The sequence below is a fragment of the Cornus florida genome, unplaced genomic scaffold (assembly GCF_030987335.1).
Source record: "Cornus florida cultivar Cherokee Brave unplaced genomic scaffold, ASM3098733v1 CherokeeBrave_3.0.0_Hap2_Chr04, whole genome shotgun sequence".
NCBI lineage: Eukaryota > Viridiplantae > Streptophyta > Magnoliopsida > Cornales > Cornaceae > Cornus > Cornus florida.
Window position 1 is genome coordinate 4,265,290 of NW_026775574.1, and position 23,998 is coordinate 4,289,287.

Genomic DNA, 23,998 nt, shown 5'->3' on the forward strand with positions numbered 1-23,998 from the left:
ATGTGCGAGTTGAAACTTTGAAAAGATCAAATAGACGGGCAAGTTGCATTCGTAGTGGAGTTTGGTGGGAGGGAAGAGAAAAAGGAATGGGTCAAGTTTATATATATGTGTGTGTGTGTATGCGCGCGCGCGCTAATCATATTTTGCTTTCATCAAACGTGAGTGGAAGATGACTTAAATGAGAAAAAAATATATATGTGATATTTGTGAAAATTTTATTTTATTTAAATATATTAATTTATATATCTAATGGTCTATTGATAAATTCATAAGTAAACCAAAAAAATGAAAAAATAAACACTCTTTCCTTCTCTAACAATGTCACTTTCGTTGAATTCATCATCTTCTCTCTTCTAACCAATTTTCCATCTATCATTCTAAAGAGAGTTGAAACTTCCAAACCTTTACTCATAGGCCTACAAACAATTATTGAATAGAAAAAAATAAAAAACTTGGACCAAAAAATTTGCCCTTTTTTCTTAAACAGTCAAAGCTATATAATTTTTCGTTCCTCAAGGAGAACAAAACATACTTTCATATAAATATCTTTTTTTTTTTTTCTTACTATCAAGATTCATAATTTAGTGATACTTCTTCTATCTTCTAAAATAGAAACAAAAGGTACATAGTAATTTATGAGTTAAAACCATGGTAAAAAGAAGAAGGCAAAAAATAAATAAATAAATAAAATCCCTAACAAGTTTTTTCTCTCTTTAAACCACAACTTTTCATTTTAATAAGTTTGGGAAAATATCAGAGTTGTCACACCTTTTGTATGTCTTAATTCAATGATCAAAAAATTCAAATTGATTATATACCTAAATATGTTAAGATTCTAAACAAAAATAAAACTAATTTATTCAATCAATTTAAAAGCCACAGATTAAAGTCTCAAACCAAAAAAAAAATTAGTTTAATGGTATGATCCTCCTCAAAAGGGAAGATTAAAAGTTTGAGTCCGACATGATGTGAATCTCAAAAGTTTTGAGGCTCTTTTCTTGTAACCCTTTTTACCACAATACAAAATTACATTAAAAGATTTTATATGTAATAATTAGACGATAACACATTAAGGTTTAAACACCTCTGTACAAACAAACGTGAAAAATATATCAATTAATTATATAGATTAAGCAATTTAATTAAGGTTGTATATTGTGCCCAAGTCAAGTATAAAACTTTTCTTCTAACCGCATAACCGTAATCAGCTTTTTCATCAACCTAACTTCTCAAATCGAGCCAACTCATATACATTTAAAATTTAAAACTAAAGTTAGAAGAGTGGAGCGAAAATTGAACTGATATTTAATTACATTGAGGTAATATAATTATTCCTAGAATATAATTCTTTCACACGTACTATCTTTACACATGAATTGTGTTCTGATTTGGATACTTCTATGATTAATTTTGACATTAAAATTCATTGTTAAATTAATATATTTCTTTTAGTGAAATTCATTGTTAAATTAATATATTTCTTTTAGTGAAATTCATTGCTTTACATGTTTATTTATATTATATATACAATATATTTTATAACAATATCATGTGTAGAAGATATTAAGATACTTCTTCAAAAAAAAGATATTAATATCTAAAATATAATAGGTATAACATTCAAATTCCAACTTCTACCTTTAATGAATTGAACATTTAAAATTAGGATTAAATGCAAAAAAAACACCCATGATATATAGGGTTTGTGCAAAACTAGTCCCTCCTTTTTGAAAATGTGCATGTTAGTCCATAAAATTCAAAAAAGGTACAAATAAGCCCCTCTGACCACTTTATAACCAAAACTAAATATGAAAACCCTATTTTACCCTTTTGATTCCTATTTTGCCCCTCACCTATATATGGCTCGGCTGGTACTGGCTAAACGGCTCAGCTCGCGCGAAGATGTGACCGAGTTCTTGCCGGAAAATTCGCTAGCACTGGAGAAGACACGTGGGGTGCGCGACGGTGCGTGAGATATACGCGCAAAATTTCAAGTGGTGCATGTAGGCGTGTGTAACGTCGTCTATGGCTTTTGTTTGCAGCGTCGTGTTCGTCTTGGTCTTGTGGAACTTATTCTGTGATCAAATCTATTTCTTTCTCATCTCTATAATGTCTCAATGATTAGGGGCAATAATACCAAAAATAACCTTTCATTTATAGAGAGAGAGAAGAACATACAGGGAGACTCGGAATGTAATCAATCAAGTGAGTAACATCTTCGAGCACATAACCAACATCGCCTAAGATAGCGTTCATAAATTGAGAATTGCTCTCTGAACACATTGCTCCCATCTCTTACTCGCGCTTACTCTATACTCGCTATATTCTTGTGTATTATATATATTACACACTCACAAATATATGTACACACAGTACCCATACGCAAATGCCTCTCCTTGCAACCCTGTAACGACTCTGAATTTTTCAACCCAGTGTGTCCTGTGATGACCCAAACCAGATCCAAGATGCGGAAGTAAAAGAAGCAAAATGACCTCAAGAGATGTACGCCATCCCTAGGCACCACGATGACTCCCTATGGAGCCACGGGATTCAAATGAATAAAGTGCGGAAGCCAGACAAAGACAAGTCCTTAGAGATGTACGTCATCCCTAGGGCACAAGAATGGACTCTCAAAGAGTTTCGAGACTCAACGGAAACAAAATGATGAAAAGGGCATCAAAACCCTACAAGAGAAGAACCAGGGGTAAAATGGTCATTTTACCCTAAGAGGAAGGAATTTAACTTTCAATAAGTCAAATTAGATCTAAAACATCCTAAAACACCCTTTGGTAACTTCACATGAAGTCCCAAGGCCAAAGGAAGAGAAATCCCAGATGAACCCTATCCCGGTTCAAACCAAATCCGACACCCTCTTACTAAAACAAGGATATCTTGAGTTATGAGAAAATTGTGAAGCTGAAACTGGTACCATTGGAAAGAAAACAAAAAATTAATGAATTTAGACTCAAGAATCACCTGATTCGGAGTCCGGACGGAAAAAATATCAAGTCTTGAAGTCGAAGGAAGGGAAACCCTATCCCGGTTCGAACCAAATCCTGACACTACTTCACTAAAACATGAATAACTTGAGCTACAAATGGAATCTGAAGCTCTAATTGGTACCATTGGAAAGCTTATTTCGACGCGGTCAATTTAGACTCAAGAATGGACCAATTCAGAGTTAAAACGAGTTAGATATGGTCCGTTGAAAAAAAATATCTGGAGCAGGAACAGTACCCGCCGGGGCCCGCCAAATGCGGCAGTAAGCCACAGGCGCCCGCCAAATGGGGCAGTGGCATGGGCTGGAACCTCAAAAATTGCAGGAACAGTGTTTTTAGCAGCAAATTGAACTTGGAGCGCAGTTTATGAGGTCAAGATGACATTTTTCGAAAAAACACGAAAATGAAACTCCCCCTAAAATCATATTTTCTATGTGACAGATTTGAGAACGGAATTTATTTCCTAAAGGATATCCCCATAATGCCCTTAGATTAGTTTAGGCTCAAAAAGGCGAAAATGCAACTTTGCACCAAGAATACATTTGACCCCAAATGCACTTCTAAACCGGAACAAATATGCACGCGCACGTAATAAGTGATTTTAAGCTTGCGGAAATGGTCCGCGACTTCCGAAAATGGCCGAGTCAAAATCCAATCCCCCAACGGCCAAAAAGGCGAAAATGAACTTGAAATGGAAATTTTGAAATCCAAAATTAACGAATGACCTCAAATGACCGTTTGGCCATTGGACACACCTCATACATGGCTAATGAGATCCTACGAAAGAATCAAAATGGAATTCCCACACCCGATGCAAACATGGTGACGCAATGACTTGGCATTTTTTAATAATTCCACAATATTTCATGAAGTCATAGATTACATAGGATACAAAATACATGTCATTGGCCTCCGGCCTCATCTTATACATGTCAAATACATTATAAAGAGTATACTCATGTACACATTACATATATGGAATCAAATATACACATTTTGACAATTTAGGCTACAAATGGCATTTCAAGCCAACCTTTACAAGAACTAAAGCCTTCAAGTCAACTATCATCCAAGCAATGATGAACATCATGCACCAAGTCTTCATACCTGAAACAGCGCCCCAGTAACTTCGGGGTGAGTAAACAAGTTTACTCGTAGAGAATGAGCATGCATCGACTCAATTTCTTTAGAGATTTTTAGGACTAACATGATACAGTTCAAAAGGGTCATGCCACCTAACGTCTATATCAAACTAAGCTAATAGGATTGCACATATGACAAGTATACATAGCACAAGTATACTAAATGCAATTTAAACTCGTGGAGCAAGTATACAAGTTCAAGTATACTGAATAGGATTTGAATATCCAAGTAAATATTAATTCTCAAGCTATAAGTAATCCATGATTAACAACTTAAAATTAAGTGCAAAATCAAGTAGTGGAAAGATTAGGACATGTGGTCGCTAGACCAAGTAAGTATTTTCGGGTAATTACGACCCACAAGGTACTACCTAGTGTGCACTTATGACTTAGAAGACTCTTATCTCCGTACTAGAGCCAAACCCTAGCTATCACATAATTTATGTCCTCACAAGCTTTCCAAAATCAACAAGTTCAAAACTTATACAAAATCAAATGCAAATTACCACATTCCATGCACAAGTAAAGTTGAATCCACACAATTCATGTCCTAGAATTCAAGTCTAAGTAACATATGACAAGTCGTGTCCTCAATATGCAATTTATACACTAAGTAAGAATATTTTTACAACAATTGAGCCACATTACCATCCTAAACCACAAGTACTAAATAAGCTTCAATTTAGTAACTAACTTTCAAGGTAAATAATTGTAATATTCTAACAAGTTATATACCTACACAAGATATATGTAAACAAGCCATTCAAGTCAATGATATTCCATATCATGCTAAGTCCAATTACCATGTTAAGGAGCCATAAGTACTAATTTTACATCAAGTTAGTAGCATGCTCATAAGGTAATTAAAATGCCATATTTTAAGAGATTTTCAACCTAATCATGGAAAGTCTCTAGATTTCAAATCTATTCCAAATAATCTCAAATTTATATATGTTAAGCAACATATCATGGTCTTTACATATATCAAATCAAAAGTGTAAGATGAGCAAGATATCATCAAATAGAATTTAATTAATTTAAATCAATTAAATCTCTAGATTTCAAAAGTTGTTCAAATGATCTCAAATTAATATATATCAAGCACTAAGTCATGGTCATACTATATATCAAGTCTAAAATGGAATACAAGCCAAACACAATTTACTAGAATTTAAATCAAATTAAATCCATTTAATCTCTAGATTTGAAACCTCATTTAAATCTTTCCAATTTAATATATATCAAAGATCAACTCATAGCCATGCCATTTACCAAGTCTAAAATGAGTTATATGCAAGCTATGATAAATCTCTAATTTATCACTTTAACAAAAGTCATGTATATAACTTATATTTCATACAAGAGCAAGTAAAACAACTTGGAAAATAAATTATAATACCCCCTACCTCACTAGAGAAGAGTTTCTCTATAATCCAAGGCAAATCTACACAAAATGGCAAACCCTTCAAGAGTTATGTAGAGGAAGATGAGGGGAACAAAAAAGTGTTCCAAGCGTCATGTTCTAAGGTGAGTGGAAGGACATAAAAAATCAAGGTCAAGACCAAAGGTTTCAAGCTCCATCCATAGAGACTTGGGTTTTCTTTACAAGTGAGGGAAGAGATAGAAATTAAGTGTGAAAGAATGTGAGTGGAGGAAATAGAAATCCTCCACTCACTATGTGGTTTTACACCAAGGTCAACACACACAAGTCTTGGTCAATTGCACAAAAACCCTCCTTAACAACATAATTCCAAAGTGGCCCAAAAATAATTGCAAGACAAAATTTGGTGCCTACACTTGTCACAAATCCAAGGCTCCATCCTAGGCTTAATCTCAAACCTACACTTATCAACCATCCAAGCCAACAAGTGCACCAATCCTAGGCCAATAAGTGGGTGAATCTCCACCCTCCACATGTCATAATCCAAGGCATCAAAGTGTCCCCACACAAATGTCAACAAGTGGCCAATGAGAGTGTGACACTTGTCACACTTTTTCGAAAATTGCAAAAAGGTCCTTTTTGAAAATATCTTCCAAATTAAATTGTAAAATGGTCCCTAAGACGACAAATAATTACTTTACAGTAATTACACAAAACCCCAAAAGTTTAAAATATTACAAAAAGGTTATACGTCTATACCCTTTACAAGAAAAGTAAACACTTAGCATGCTTTTTCTACAAAAGTGAAAATACACATAGCATGGAATTTAAATATCGTGGATGCATGCAAAACCGGAATCAAATCTGAACACGGAAAGTGAGGTTAGGCCAACAAAGTGACAACCGAGAAAAAGACGAAAGGTGAATAGTGTCACAAAAGTGAAAATAACTCGGTCCTCAAAGGAAGTAGTCAATCCAAGGAAAAGAGTCTCAGAAACCATTCCCAAGTACTCAAGATGACACTAAGTGACAAGAAATCGAACTCAGAAAGGAAAAGATCAACGGAAAAAAATATATATATCTGTGAAAATCTGAGAAAAGGAAATGAATGAAAATGACTGGATCATTACAAACCCTCTCTGTATATACATATATATATATATATGTATGTATATGTATTTATATAAACATACATATAGAGATATGTATAATCTTTTTTTTTTCTTCATAATTTGAGATATGTATAATCTTACCGCCAAGGAAGAGCTTTGGGTTTATAACGGTTGAATTGTTATGACTAGAGGTGAATTGGGAAGAAACAATTGCAGACAAGAATCAATTATAAAAGAAGAATGCCATGTCTGTGAAAAAAGCTCTCGACGAGGCTATTGTGATTAGAGACCCACATTAGATCCACAAAGCCATGCAATACTCTCTCCTTGCTAGCGTCATACGTATCACGTCGTTATTCTGAATTGCCGCTTGCGGCGAGGAATCGAACATCATTCCCGCTGCTTGCGCACAGATTCACAAATCCATGCAATACTCTCACCTCGCTGAAAAATGGGTCTCTTCTCCTCACTTGAACAGAGCGCAAAATCCCTCTATTTCTGTCATGAACAAACCCACCGAGCTTTTGTTATACCAATTTGAAGCCCGAGATTAAGCATCTACATACCAAATCATGCCTTAATCAAACTACGATAATTTATTTTATTTTATTTTATTTTATATATAAGTGGATAAAAGAGTAATTTTACATGGCCGTGATCGACGGATCGATTACAATTTTAAATCAACCCTTTGCAACAGCACAAATCATTGTAAATAGGGCTATTAGTCGGGTAAGTCGAACCACTGGGACTGCTAGTTTATGGCAGCTAAGATATCTAGAATCACTTTTAGAATGATGAAAGGGGGTTTATAGAGTTTTGTTGGTTTGTCACTAAAATTAAGAATTAAAATGCATAAAACACTAAAGTAAAGAGGTAAAGATAAATAAGAAGGGACTAGGGAAGTGAATCCACCTTCAACCCTATACACATCCTAGACAAAGACTAAATTGGGGATAGACAATATATAATGGTCAAGAATTATATAGCAACACATGATTGCCGTATAATCATCAAGCAGTTCATTAAATCAAAAACAAGAATGATCTATCAAAAGTTTATACATTTGAACTACCTAAACTAGGGTGTAGCATCAAACATACTCTCTTAAGTAAAAGATTATCAAGCCTTTAATCAAATGATAAAGCACATGAAACTAGGAATCAAACATAAACCATCAAAGAAAATACCTAAGCAATGGACTATCAAGTTTCTCTATTAACATGTCATGAAAACCATTCACAATCTTATTTCCATTGTCACCATGAAAATGCAAGCATTATGATTGAGATAAGAAACCATATAAGACAAGATAATTAACTTAAAACAATCATTTGTGTGCATTAAAATTCATTATATCGAGTAATATGCTCTAGATTATGAAAAGACCAAACTATACATCATTATCTCCAAAATAGAAGCTAATCTAAAACATGCTTACAAGGGAGGGCTTCATCACCTCCTTAGAGAAGGATTTAGTTACCCATAGGAACAAGGAATGAAGGAGAAGAAGCAAATCCACCCTCAATTTTCATGCTCAAGCAAGCTAGCACCCAAAACCCTCAAGATCACTCATTTCTCTCTCTAGAACTTAGCTAAAATATGTGTACCTCTATCCTCATGCCTTAAGGCTCTTATCTAGCCAAAAACCCCTCTCCTCACACTCCATCACGAGCTCCATCCACTCCAAGGAAGTAGAACCACACAAAAATTGCAAAGGGAACAAGTTCAGCACAAAAACAGAAGCAAGTGGGCTGCTCTCTGCAGATCGGCGGGCGCCCGCGGTGCGCTGGCGGGCGCCCGCAGGCTTTCATGGCTCGAGGGGAGCTACTGGCATAAACGGTGGGCGCCCGCGGGAGCTCGGCGGGGGCCCGCGAGCTTGTGGCGGGGCCCCGCGAAACAAGGCAGAGAGTTGAGGAGCTTGGCGGGCGCCCGCGAGGCCTTGTGGCTGCAACTTCATCAAGGCTTCTTGTAAACCTCTTCGAGCCAGAGCGTTGACGTGGTCTCCACTTTGAACACTAAGCCACGAACTCCATGCATACAAGGACTTAAGAGGCCTGGCCCAAAAGACGGTCCCCAGCAACGACGCACCTACTTCAACAAGAGTGATGTCAAAACCGCTTCTTTAATCATATTCGGGGAAACCGACCTGAAACAAAACAAAAGTACACAAGTAAAGTAAAACTGTACATTATACTTCCTTAATGGACCTAACTCAAGCAAGAAAGGGCGCTTGAATATGCAATATTCGGCGCTTATCACACCCCCAAACTTACATTTTGCTAGTCCCTTAGCAAAACAAAATATATAACCTAACCAAAATGACAACATATGAAATTCCATCAACACGTATCAATCATGCAGTAAGAAATTATCTACGAAGCTCAAAAATAACTTGGAACAACAGAGAATTTGGAAATAAACTCATTAAGTAAACTACCTTACATATATAAAGCCTTGATACTCAAAATGGCAAAATAAGTTTCAACTTTTACGCACTGCTCATTAAAACCTATATAAATACTTCAATTGTCATTTCTAAAATGGAATTTAACTCTAACTTCAGTGAAAGTGAACTGGATTCCCAATATGCGGCTTTTACCCTCTTTTTCCAATCCCAAAAACACAAGCTTTCAAATCCTTAAATCTCCTTCTAAATGAGGTTCCTAAGGCTTAACTTTATTCACAAAACAACTTTTGTTGCTTAATGATGATTTTATTGATCAACTCAAAAGATCACTTACTATGGTCGTGCAATGTCAAAATCCTTTAAGCTTTCTAACCAACCCATATAGCAAGTGTTAGGCCAACAACTCCCAAACCAGATGGCTTTAGGGTGTTAAGTGTAGAGACACTCCTAAGGCTTAATAACTCGAATTGGAAAGGCTATGAACTTCGATGAACCATATTTATTTATTTTTGAATGACCGTGCAATGTCTAAGTCCTTTAAGTTTTTTAACCAACCCATGTAGCAAGTGTTAGGCCAACAACTCCCAGCTTTAGGGTGTTAAGTGTAGAGACACTCCTAGGGCTTAATAACACGAGTTAGAAACTGCTCATTTTTTATTTTTTATTATTTTATTATTTTTTATTTTTTATATATGCCAAGGGTATCCATTCATTAAGGTCATCAATTCAGATCAACTGAGTCCTGGTCAAGGTCAATTGGGTTACATACCTCACAATTAGGTTTCTTGTGTGCAAATGTGCAAAGAGAAGCATAAAAAAGTATGAAGTCTTGCAAAAATCTAATTGAAGTACTTATACAGACTGATATGAATCAACATGCTTATTTCAAAAAATTTCTTTATTTTCAAAAATCTCTTAGCTTCTATATGCAAAGTATTAAACACATGTTTCGATTCCAAAAGTTCCAAATTACACTATCATTGCTCCCAACAACATGATTTTATTAACATGCATAAAAAATAAACAAAAATCATAAGAATGCAAGCACATGCACCCCCAAACTTGAATGTCACATTGTCCTTAATGTGAGAAGACAAAGGATAAGAAAAATAAAAATAAAAATGGAGAGTGCCAAGAACAATAATACCAAGTTGAGGAGGAATGGAGTGGCGGTGCAAAAATAGGCCACTTCGTGAATTCCATGAGCATACCCCCGAACTTAAATTCAAAAACCTGGCAAAAACATTTATACAGAGCAAGAATCATATGAATCTAAAAATCACTAATGATAACTGCAATTTATTTCAAAATTAATATCCATGCAAAGAAGCAAAATGGAATGCAGTTATAAGTTCAAAAGAAACTGGAAAATAAATGCCAAACGCGGCCCAAAAGAAGTCTAAAATAGTACTACTGGAAAAAGGGAAATAAAACTGAAAGCATAAAATCACTCCACCATCGGAGTGGAGGAGGAACCACCGGGTGCGCCAGGCGCACGGTCAATCAATAACTGGAGTATAGCTTGTAAAATCTCTTGATTCTCTTGAGTCTTCTGGACGGCGCCTTCTATGGCGTCAAAGCGCAGTCAAATGCATCGAGACGAGCATTCAGGGCGAGATAGTCAGCTCGGGTCATGGCATCTAACGTTGGACGTACATAGACATCATGAACAGGCGGAGCAAGAGCCACAGGGGGGTGCTGGAGCACCCCAATCTAACTCGCCCCCAATGCGGGCCTGACCGGATGTCTGAAGCTAAACTGTGCTCGACTTCCAGACCCCAAGAGTAAAATCAAGAACCGTCTTTTCTTTAGCTTCACCCCGGGGTGCTTTGAATCCGGCATCTTTAAGTAACCTTGTAATAAGGTAAGAAATAGGGAATGCCCATATGGTGGTAGTGCGCAACCTAACCAAGATTAATTCATTGTAAATTTTTAGTATTTGGTCCCAGACAAGCTATGGGACGCAAAACCAATACCCCTTTTCAGCATTGTAGAGAGTTTTCAGAAAATCCCCCTTACGCTCGGAATGGCTGGGCACAGGAAGGACATTCTTAGTGAGGACCGAGTCAAGAAACCACAACCGGCATGGCAAAAAGGACTTGTTGGTGCTTGTGGTTCAAGTGCCGGTGTACTGGTCGTGGCACATCGTGTGCACAATGTCCGACAATGTTAGCTGATCAGGACCTTCAACATAATGGGGCAGTCCCGCCTCATCCGCCGGCAAAATCAACGGGCAGTCCATGTGCAAAGCAAAATTATCAAGGGTGAACTCATACTCATAATCATCAATGGTGGTTTTGATTTTGTCCGGTTCTGCACATGAATAGAACATGTTAGCATAGAAGAGACGGACCATGCGTGGGTAGTAGGAGTGAGCACGTGGTTTGAAGAGAACTTCAAGACCACGCTTCTTCAATTTGTGGACGGACCACGCCGTCTTATGATTATGCTCAAAACCATCTTTGATAGCGAATTTGGCTTCGGGAACAATTGGCCATTCAGCCTAATTTGGGGTTGGAGGCGCATTAGAAGGGCCCTCAGAGGAATGAGCACATTTTGAAGCAACCTTGGAGGCCATTGGAGTGACGAAAACTGGTTCAGGACTTTCTACAAACACCTAGTGTGCACAAGAATTTGGAAGAGGGACAAAGTGAGGTTAGAAATGAAAAATGCCCAAAATTTCAACCTGTAAATGATATATATTCAACACCCAACAATCTCCAATCCTTCAAACCTTTTGTTGAAGAATAGAGAACTTACCCAATGGTGGAACAAACCTCCTCTTGAGCTTGTTGATAGAAGAATTGGAGGAGGAAGATGGAGATGGATAATGGAAGGATGATGGAGGGAATGGATGAAGATTGGAAATGGAGGGAGAAAGAGTGAAGGGTTTGAGTTTGGAGGAGGGTGGGGGCGAGGGTTGAGAGGGAGAGGGAGAGGTTATGATTTAAAATGGGCTTTTAAAACACCAGCGACTGGCGGCGGGCGCCCGCGAAGATGCGGCGGGCGCCCGCGAAGATGCGACGGGGGCCCGCGAGATGTTGGCGGCCGCCTGCGGTGGCGCAGCGGGCTCCCGCGGAGCATCTTCAAATGCTGCCTTGTGCCGCATTTTGCAGCCTGCTAGGGCTGGGATGGGAACAAAACTAACCTAAACCTGGACTGAAAGCATTCCAAGACCCTAACATGCGCGTAGAATTTTCGGAACTAGATTAGGCGCTCAAAGTAGAAGCAATAGCCATGAGATCCCAATGCTAATTGAATTTTAGGATTGGACGAGACAACTGCCTCAATAACCTTGAATATTTCTAGGAATGGTACAAAGACCTGAATTAAAGAAACCGAATGTGACCACGGAATGCAAGATGAGACAATTCCGGATAAGTGCACATGTTGGTTAAACTTAGCGAATTCCCGAAAAAATCTAGGTAATTGACACTTGGAAAAGGGAAGCTCAGAAGATGGAAGAATTGCTTCCCATGAATGCTAAGTTTAACGTTGATAGCTAGACGGAGTCAAAACTCGCATTAGTCTTCGTAAATCGGGTCCGTCAATAGGACTTTCTCTACTTTGCGGATAGGGACTATGCCGTCAATGTAAGGTTTAAGCCTTTGGCCGTTAACCTTAGAGAGAGATCCATCGGTAGGATCTTGAAGTTCGACTGCACCATGAGGAAAAACGGAAGTGACGATATATGGACCATCCCACCGTGACCGGAGTTTGCCGAGAAAGAGTCTCAATCTAGAATTGAAAAGCCAAACTTTTTGTCCAAGAGTAAAAGACTTTTTGACAATGTGCTTGTCATGAAAAGCTTTAGTCTTTGCCTTATAGATTTTGGCACTTTCATACGCATCATTTCGAATTTCCTTAGGCTCATTGAGTTGCAATATGCGAGTAGAGCTGGCTTGTTTGAGATCAAAGTTGAGCCTTTTTATGGCCCAATAAGCACGGTGCTCTAGTTCAACTGGAAGATGACAAGCTTTGCCAAAGACAAGCCGATATGGTGACATGTTAATTGGTGTCTTATAAGCTGTCCGGTAAGCCCAAAGTGCATCATTTAGTCTTAATGACCAATATTTGCGGTCCGGTCGAACCGTTTTTTCTAGGATATGTTTAATCTCCCGATTAGATACTTCCACTTGACCACTTGTTTGAGGATGGTAAGGTGTGGCAACCTTATAAATGACAGAGTACTTGGAGAGGACGGATTTAAGGTAACGATTTCGGAAATGAGATCTACCGTCACTGATGATGGCTCGGGGCGTACCAAAACAACTAAAAATGTTGGATTGAATGAACTGGATCACAACTTTATGATCATCAGTTTGGGTAGCCTCGGTTTCAACCCATTTGGAAACATAATCCACCGCTACAAGGATATACTCATAGCCATAAGAAGATGGAAATGGTCTCATGAAGTCGATCCCCCACACATCGAAAATTTCAATAATGAGGATGGGAGTGAAGGGCATCATGTCTCTCTTAGACATGGATCCGAGCTTTTGGCAACGCTCACAAGATTTACAAAAATTATAAGCATCCCGAAACAAGGATGGCCAATAAAATCCGCTTTGAAAGACTTTGTCAACGGTCTTTCTGGCACTAAAGTGTCCCCTACAAGCAAGAGTGTGGCAGAAATTTAGGACACTTGTGGTTTCAGTTTCAGGGATGCATCGCCGGATGATTTGATCTGAGAAATAGTTGAACAACTCCGGATCTTCCCAAAAGAAATGTTTGATTTGGGAGAAGAACCGGTCTTTCTCTTGTTTGAACCAATTGGATGGAATTTTACTTACCGCTAGATAGTTGACAATATCCGCAAACCAAGGGAGGCTTGAATGGGAAATCTGAAAAAGTTGCTCACCCGAAAAGGAGTCCCGGACCGCAGCAAATTCATAGGATTTCTCAATGAGTAAGCGAGAGAGATAGTCTGCGACAACATTGTTGGTCCCTTTTTTGTCCCGGATTTCGATGTCAAACTCTTGAAGTAAAAGTATCCATCAAATTAGGCGGGTTTTGGTCTATTTTTTAATGAGCAAATGCCTAAGAGCGGCATGATCCGAGAAAATAATGACCTTGGATGCAAGAAGATAGGAACGGAATTTATCCAAGGCATACACCACAGCTAGCAATTCTTTCTCAGTGGTGGTGTAATTTAACTGGGCGTCAGAGAGTGTCTTGCTAGCATAATAGATGACGTATGGAAGTTTATCCATACATTGGCCCAAAACCGCACCTAATGCATAATCGGATGCATCACACATGATCTCAAATGGAAGAGACCAATTAGGCGGTTTCATGATTGGGGTGGTTGAGAGGAGAGTGCAAAGTTTCACGAAAGCTTCCATTCAAGCTTCATCAAAATTGAACAGAACATCTTTGGCAAGAAGATTACACAAAGGCCGAGAAATTTTGCTAAAGTCTTTGATAAAGCGACGATAGAAGCCGGCATGGCCAAGAAATGAACGAATTTGACAGACGTAATTTGGAGGAAGGAGGTTGGAGATTAACTCCACTTTGGCTTTGTCTACCTTAATTCCCCGTTTGGAAATGACATGTCCTAAAACAATGCATTCTTGGACTATAAAATGCCTTTTCTCCTAACTTAGAATTAAATTCGTCTCTTTGCATTTTTGGAGTACAAGAGATAAATTATGAAGACACGAGTCAAAGGAGGATCCAAAGACGAAAAAGTCGTCCATAAACACCTCTAAAAACTTTTCAACCATATACGAAAATATGAACATCATGTGTCTTTGGAACGTGGCCGGAGCATTGCATAGCCCAAAAGGTATGCGTCTATAGGCAAAGGTTCTGAAGGGGCATGTGAATGTGGTATTCTCTTAATCTTATGGATCAATTGCCACTTGGTTATAGCCAGAATAGACATCAAGGAAACAATAGAAGCTTTGGCCGGCTAACCTCTCTAGGATTTGATCAATGAATGGGAGTGGAAAATGATCCTTCCTAGTGGTAGAGTTAAGTTTCCAGTAGTCAATGCACACACGCCATCCGGTGGTGGTGTGTTATGGCATGAGCTCTCCCGCGGAATTTTCAACAACCGTGAGGCTGGATTTCTTGGGGACCATTTGAGTGGGGCTCACCCACTTGCTATCAGAGATGGGGTAGATGATTCCCGCATCTAGCAATTTGATCACTTCTTTCATGACCACTTCCTTCATGTTGGGATTCAACCGGCGCTGCACCTCTCTAGAAGGTTTAGCATCCTCCTCCATATGGATGCGATGCATACAAATAGAAGGGTCGATTCCTTTCAAATCAGCCACTGCCCAGCCAATAGCTTCTTTGTGCTCTTGTAGCACCGCTAAAAAGCTAGTTTCTTGATCCTTTAAAAGGTCAGAAGTAATAATGACTGGAAGAGTTTTACTCGCACCAAGAAACACATACTTGAGGTGGGCCAGGAGCGTAACTCAAGTTGTGGTGAAGATTTCAAGAAAGGGACCGGAGGAGTAGTGGAAAGTTGGGGAAGTGGTTCTCTTGGTATTTTCCAAGGAAGACAGTTCATGATAGCATTAATGTCAAGCAAAGAATTTACTTCTTAGATGGATTGGTCAATATCAAAGTTTGAGAAGTCGAAATGAGACATGCAAGTTTCGAGAGGATCTTTGCTTAGAATGAAGGGAAAAGATTATTCAACCACTTCATCAATAATATCAATTAGAAAACAATCATCTTCGTTGGAAGGATGTTGAGTTGCATGGAAGATGTAGAGTTTGACTTGCATGTTTCCAAAAGCAATGTCCATCACCCCGGTTCTGCAATTAATGGAAGCGTTAGCCGTAGCAAAGAAGGGTCGACCAAGGATCACGGGAATATACTTCTTTGGGTCATGGATTGGTTCCGTATCAAGAACCACAAAGTCTACCGGGAAGTAGAATTTGTCCACTTTGATAATGACATCCTCAAGAATGCCCCGTGGGTGCTTGACTGATCTGTCGGTAAGCTGCAAGACCACGGAGGTTGGCTTTAAATCCCCCAAACCTAGTTGTAAGTAAACTGAATATGGAATCAAATTTACACTAGCTCCTAAGTCAAAGAAGGCCCTCTCTATCTTGTTGTCGCCAATGACACACAAGATAGTTGGGGCACCCGGATCCTTATACTTTGGAGGAGCACTGTGTTGAATGATTGTACTCACATTTTCAGTTAATCTCACCTTCTTTGGCAAATGATGTTTGGAAGTGCACTTTTGAGTGCACAAATCCTTAAGAAATTTCGCATAGAGCGGGATTTGCTTTATAGCATCCAAGAGAGGCAAGTTAATCTTTACTTGCTTGAAAACTTCCCACATGTCTTAAATTTTGCAATTCTTATTCCCAAAATTTGTCGACTCTTGGAGACATTGAGGAAACGGAGCTTTAGGCTAATAAGAAGTTTCCATATTTGGGGTGACAAGCTTGGGATTTTCATGAGTAGAATTTGGATTAGATAAGCTAGCTTTTGGATTTTCGGAGGGAGAATTTTTGTCATCCTTGTCTTCGTCAACCTTGTTGTCAACAACTCGACCACTCTTAAGGGTGGTGATTGCTTGAACTTGTTCATGAGTAGGCTCACTCAGAGGAGGGGTTTCATCAATCACATGAATCCCTCTAGGATTCTCAAATGGTTGAGCGGGAAGCTTCCCTTTATCTCTTTGAAGGAGTTAGTTCATTGAAGTGGCTATTTGCCCCACTTGATTCTCAAGTTTAGCAATAGACTGAGTGTGGGAATGAACCATTTAGAGAGTGGGCTGCAAAGATGACAAGAGTTGCTTGTTGGAATCCATCATTTGCCTATTTAATTATTCCGTCATTTGCTTGTTTGCAGCCAAGATTTCATCGGTTGGAAACACAGGAGGATGAGTAGAGACATTTGGATTGTAAGAAGGACGGTAACTTGAAGAGGCCTGAAATGGCCTATTTTGAAATTGAGAAGAGGGCTGATTTTGCTGCCCTTGATTTTGAAATTGAGAATTTTGTGGGGCATGTTGCCTCTACGAGAAATTCGGATGATCTCTCCATCCCGAATTGTAAGTATTAGAATATGGATTATTTTCGGGCCTTGAGAACATAGCATTGGCTTGCTCTTGATTGGGATTAGAAAATTGCTCCGGTATGGGGCAATCTTCCGAGAGATGGAAAGGACTAGTGCATGATGCACACACCGTACTAGCTAAATTTTGAGACAAGTCAATTGATAGAATTTATGAGCTATGGCATCCACTTGAGATGATTCTTCCCTCATTGTCTTCGGTAGAGGTGTTCTTGGCATTGGTTGAGGCTGGAGCCATATGAGAATTGTGTTGCAATGAATTCTCACTCAGATTCTCTAGTAAGATTCACGCCTCATCCGCACTTTTAGACATGAACATCCCTCCACATGATGAGTCAACCATGAATCTATGGGTGTCGGTCAAACCAGCATAGAAAGCTTGCACCAATTGCTATTTTGGAATTAGGTGGTGCGGACATTTCTTAAGGAGGTGTTGTAGTCTTTCCCAAGTCTCGTGGAGTTGTTCCCTATCGCTTTGTGAAAAGCTAAGAATAGAACGCCTCATTAGATTGGTCTTACTCACTGGATAATATTTTTTTAAGAATTCTTGTTGCAATTGAGCCCATGTAGTGATAGAATTTGCAGCAAGGGAGTTCAACCAATATTTTGCCCTTCTTTTAAGGAGAATGGGAAAAGATGCAAATGGAGAGCATTGTCAGGAAAGCCCCTCAGCTTGATGGTAGAGCATATTTCAAGGAATTCATCAAGGTGCTTATAAGGGTCCTCATTTTCAAAGCCATGTAAAGATGGAAACATTTAGATGGTGCTAGATTTGATTTCATATTGACCGGCCTCAATATTTGGCATCACTATGCAAGAGGGAAAAGCATAAGTGGTAGGGATGAAGTGGTCCCTAAGAGTCATGGGAACTACGTTTGGAATTTCAGCTCTATTATTATGGATTCCCTCATTTTCGACATCTCCAACATTTTCAGCCATTGTGTTAAATTCAGTTTCAAGTTCTCTTATGCTCGTAGATTCCCTAAGGTTTCTTCTAAGAGTTCTTTCAAGTGAATTTATGTCAACTGGCGAGTCAAGCGTTGGTAAAGAAAGTGACCTACGGCCAAACATCAACAACACATAGCACAATCAAGACAATAATTCATCACCATCAACTCCACATACGATGTTCCCTTTCTCTTCAATTATCAATACAGAAATTAAATGGCCACGACAAGGACCGATGCTTGCAATATAGAAAAACAAAAATAGCCTCGACTAGGGCTTCACAACTTAACTATATCTAAACTAAACACATGCAAGATATTCACAACTTTGAAACTAGAGCTTCGAAAACTTACTTGAAGTCGTCTAGACTTACAAATTCGCTAGCTTTCCTCAGCAAGCCTTGAATATCTAGGATCTCACAAACACTTAAAATGTCACAATGATCAAAACCACGCAAGAAAATATTCACAAGACACAATATGCACAATCAAACCAAAGGCAATCCTAAAACCTCGGTTGCAAAACCGTTTGCAGTCCCCGGCAACGGCGCCAAAAATTGATCGACGGATCGATTATAATTATAAATCAACCATTTGCAATAACACAAATCATTGTAAAATAGGGCTATTGGTCGGGTAAGTCGAACCACTGGGACTGCTAGTTTATGGCAACTAAGATATCTAGAATCACTTTTAGAATGATGAAAGGAGGTTTATAGAGTTTTGTTGGTTTGTCACTAAAATTAAGAATTAAAATGCATAAAACACTAAAGTAAAGAGGTAAAGATAAATAAGAAGGGACTAGGGAAGTGAATCCACCTTCAACCCTATACACATCCTAGACAAAGACTAAATTGGGGATAGACAATATATAATGGTCAAGAATTATATAGCAACACATGATTGCCGTATAATCATCAAGCAGTTCATTAAATCAAAAACAAGAATGATCTATCAAAAGTTTATACATTTGAACTACCTAAACTAGGGTGTAGCATCAAACATACTCTCTTAAGTAAAAGATCATCAAGCCTTTAATCAAATGATAAAGCACATGAAACTAGGAATCAAGCATAAACCATCAAAGGAAATACCTAAGCAATGGACTATCAAGTTTCTCTATTAACATGTCATGAAAACCATTCACAATCTTATTTCCATTGTCACCATGAAAATGCAAGCATTATGATTGAGATAAGAAACCATCTAAGACAAGATAATTAACTTAAAACAATCATTTGTGTGCATTAAAATTCATTACATCAAGTAATATGCTCTAGATTATGAAAAAACCAAACTATACATCATTATCCCCAAAATAGAAGCTAATCTAAAACATGCTTACAAGGGAGGGCTTTATCACCTCCCTAGAGAAGGATTTAGTTACCCATAGGAATAAGGAATGAAGGAGAAGAAGCAAATCCACCCTCAATTTTCGTGCTCAAGCAAGCTAGCACCCAAAACCCTCAAGATCACTCATTTCTCTCTCTAGAACTTAGCTAAAATGTGTGTACCTCTATCATTATGCCTCAAGGCTCTTATTTAGCCAAAAACCCCTTTCCTCACACTCCATCACGAGCTCTAACCACTCCAAGGAAGTAGAACCACACAAAAATTGCAGAGGGAACAAGTTCAGCACAAAAACAGGAGTAGGTGGGCTGCTCTCTGCAGATCAGCGAGCGCCCACGGTGCGCTGGCGGGCCCCCGCGGGAGCTAGGCGGGGCCTTGCGAAACAAGGCAGAGAGTTGAGGAGCTTGGCGGGCACCCGTGAGGCCTTGTGGCGGCAACTTCATCAAGGCTTCTTGTAAGCCTCTTCGAGCTGGAGCGTTGACGTTGTCTCCACTTTGAACACTAAGCCACGAACTTGAAAAATAGAAGTGGGTCAGGCCTACGAACATGTTCTATCCTGCTACAATCCAAACAAAGACTCGATACGCATGTACATTCTAAACAACTCAACAATAACTATGTAGTTCGTACATATATATATCTACACTACGGGACTCTCATTGGACTATATAGGGGGTCTCAACCTGAATAGAAGGCAACATACAAAATGCACCTGAGTGGGCATGAGTACCTAAGCCTAACAGGGTATACCTCAACCTATCATATCCAGCTACGCATCCTACTGCATATACGCTCCCTAAACGTCGACTCTAAGACTCAAGCTCATATCGCGGTATCATAAATATATATATATCTAAAGTCCATACTATCCATCCATAATAAATCCAGTTAGCCATTCAGCTTGTTCAGCCGCACAGACTTACATATAAGTAGGATTTTATTTTCATAATCCATTCCCTTATTCCAAGATAGGTAGGACTTAGCGATTTAAGCTAATCCATCCCTAATATGCCACCGTCCCATGCCGGTGCATACAATCTAAACATCCAGCAGTTGATAAAATAAGTAATAAATGTAACTATCAACTAATTTATATATTCCACAATCGATATTAAAATATTAAATATAAACATCAATTGTTCCATATTAAGCATGATAAAATTTTGTAAATTAACAGGCTTATTCGATACTACTCCGCAAAGTCCACTAATTGATATTACAGGTCATATATGTAAACCATTTAATTCTAAGTAAGCATAATAGAATGTATAAATTCACATGCTTATTTTATAATACTGGAACATAATTAACTGACAAATCATCACTGAGAATTGCTATCCTAAGATTAAGCAATTCAAAATTATTTCCATCCAGGAACAGTAAACCAATTTTATTCCAAATAAGCATACTAGAATATATAAATTCACATACTTGTTTTATAACACTGGAACATAATTAACTGAGAAATTATCACTGAGAATTGCTATCCTAAGATTAAGCAATTAAAAATCCTTTTCATCCAGAAACAGTAAACTAATTTAGTTAAAGTTTGTCTACGATTCAAGTATAAGCATCGGTTGGTTTGTTTTGCGTTAACCTGCTCTCAAAAGGTTAACCAAGGCTTAGGACATCCCTGAATACCCCAATATAGCTTCTACCTGAACCTGAAAAAGTCAAAATCCAAGCATCGTAGCCTAAACAGGTCACTAAAAAGCCGAAAAAAATAAAAATATTCGAGGGAGCCGCCTCCCTAGATTACAGAGCCAACTCCCCACAATGGGGAGCCGCCTCCAAGGCCCCTAGAGCCGGCTCCCTCTTTGAGGGAGCCTCTCTTTGCTTAGGGGAGCTCCCTTCCAACGGGAGCCGGCTCTCCTCTTATTCCTTCGTCTCTTTCAAGTCCAACGATTTTCTGATGAACTGTCCTCCTTTCCTAAGGTACCTAGGTGTTTAGACTAAGTCCCAGTATGTTCCAGAGACAATTAAATTCTTTATTCAATTACCGACATCAATTAAAACATGAATTATGCAAAAAGAATTTAAACAGAACAATTAGCCATTCCTAAACACCTACAGCTTAAAGCAACTCAACCATGCAAATCAGATTAATTTTAGTGTTTCCCAATGTGTTCCAGACTAATTAAATTCTTTATGCATCAACTGACATGAATTAAATTATGAGTTACACAAGAAATAATTTAAAACGAGAAATAAACAATTTGTGAACACGTCCTGTTTAAAGCATCTCAGACATGAAAACCAGATTAATTTTAATCTTTATTTATTCTTAGAATTGTATTAGACATATAAAGAACATGAGCCAAAGGGATAGAGTTAAGAATAGAACTTGCCTTTAGGTCTCAGTCTGAAACCTTGCACCGTCGTCTTCCTAAATTCTCCGGCGAAATCCGACTACTGTAAACCCTCCTCTGTTCTCTCTCTGCCTCCATTGTCGTGAATGGGGTTCTAAAACCCTATGCAAAACTTAATACATATATTTATAGGCCACACTTAATCCTAAGTCGAAGTATATTAAGAGACGGAGACTAAGTCGGCTAACCACAATTTCATAAAAGAAAAACCCTAATCTATACGACATAAAATTTTAAACCAAATAAGTCCACTTAAACAAATATATAATTAAAACAAATTAATCAAACAAAAATAAAAACAATTAACCAATTAATTAAAAATAACTAAACATTTAAACAATTAATTCAAATAAATAACCATTAAACAATTAATTTAAATAAAATAACTAATTAACAATTAAGTAAAAATAGGCAACTAACCAAAAATCAAATAATCAACTAAAAATGCAAAAAAAAAATAATAATTAAAGTACCGAGACTATCCTTTTAAATTTAGGGGTATTACATAATGTGAATGAGATAATTAGAAGAGATGCAGCCACACAAGGGACTGGGAGAGGGACAGCAGGGACAACACAAGGAAGAGGTGATAGGACTGTTAGAGGGACTGGGAGAGGAAGAGCAGCAGGGACAACACAAGAAAGAGGTGATAGGACTTTTAGAGGGACTGGGAGAGGAAAAACAGTAAGGACTAGGGGCAGTGGTAACATTATAGTGACAACACAACGAAGGGGTGCATTGGGCAGTGGTAGCAGTGAAGTGACAACACAAGGAAGGGGTGCATTTGGGAGTGGTTGGGGCAGTAGTAGCAGCAGACTGACAACACAAGGAAAGGGTGCATTGGCAGTGTTGACATTGGGACTTCCAACTTTGTAGATGTTCCAGTCATAGCTAGTGAGGTATATTGTGCTTAACACCCTATTTGCATTAACATAATACTTATTTGTGCCTTTGATATGACATAATTAATTATTCAAAACTGTATAAAAAGGTTATTAATGTTACGCAATCTCATATTGTTGACATGCCTACTCTCCTATCACAAGCAACCCAAGACAGTCTTGGTTGTATTAGGTATTTGCATTAACGTAATGCTTATTTGTGCATTTTATTGCCTTGATTTTATTATAAATTGTAGAAATTCATACCAACTTTATTTTAGTGTTTGTGGGGATATGTTGACATGTCAGCATATGATGCTTGTAAACAAGTCATATAAACCTGATTTGAAATTAAAAATTTAATCATTCTCATAATATTTCTCTTTATAACACTCAAAAAGCATAATTGAGAAATACAAGATAACTTTATATTTTTCTTAATTAGTTTAGTTTTAGATGGGACATGTTCAATATGGCAGCACATATTGTTTAAGTTTCTCATTATATGCCGCCATAGCTTATGCTTCAAAACCTGATATAAGATAGTATTCAGATTAATTTTGTAATATTTATAATTAGTCTTAATATTAAGAATTAATAATATTCAGATTATATAATTATTGAACACATCTTGTCTGTTGAGCTAACACATAAAAAAGGTCATATTTAAGAAGCAAAACCACTCTTTCACCATTTGTTCTCCTTTCTTTTTCTTTTTCATTTTCTTATCCTTCTCATTTTCAAACAAGACTAAGATAGGTTTCCTTCTCTTACTTTATTTTCATTTGAGTCAAAAATGTGTTAATTACATGAAGAGGCATAGATATAGATTAGAATAGTGTCACACGTGATCAAACAAACACTTAGCACTCAGCAGCCACATCTTCCTCCCCTATATTTAAAATGAAGCTAAAAAGGAAATGAGAGATCCTCATCCTCATGGACCCCCCTACCTTGCCAACCACTTGATTCCTTTAGAAAAATCTCAACCCTGTAGCAAAAGTACCACTATCTCCCTCACAAACAATTTGATTGCACATTTACCCTCCAAATTTGACTTCCTGTCATAGCATCAAACAAGTCTGAATTAGAACACTGACAATTACCTAATTCTTTTCTTTTTTCTTTTTTAATTAAAAAAGAGAGAACAAAATTAGATGCTTATACATATTGAATTTGACAATCTCCAGCACTTTTAGTCTCCAGAATGAAATGCTTATACGCATTGAATTGACATTTATATAAACTGGTGGCATTTATTTGCATTTACTTTTAGGACAGTTTGCATTTAGTTTTAGGACAGTTTGCATTGATCGGGTTCTTATTCATGCTTTGTTTAATGTTCCAGGTCATTACTT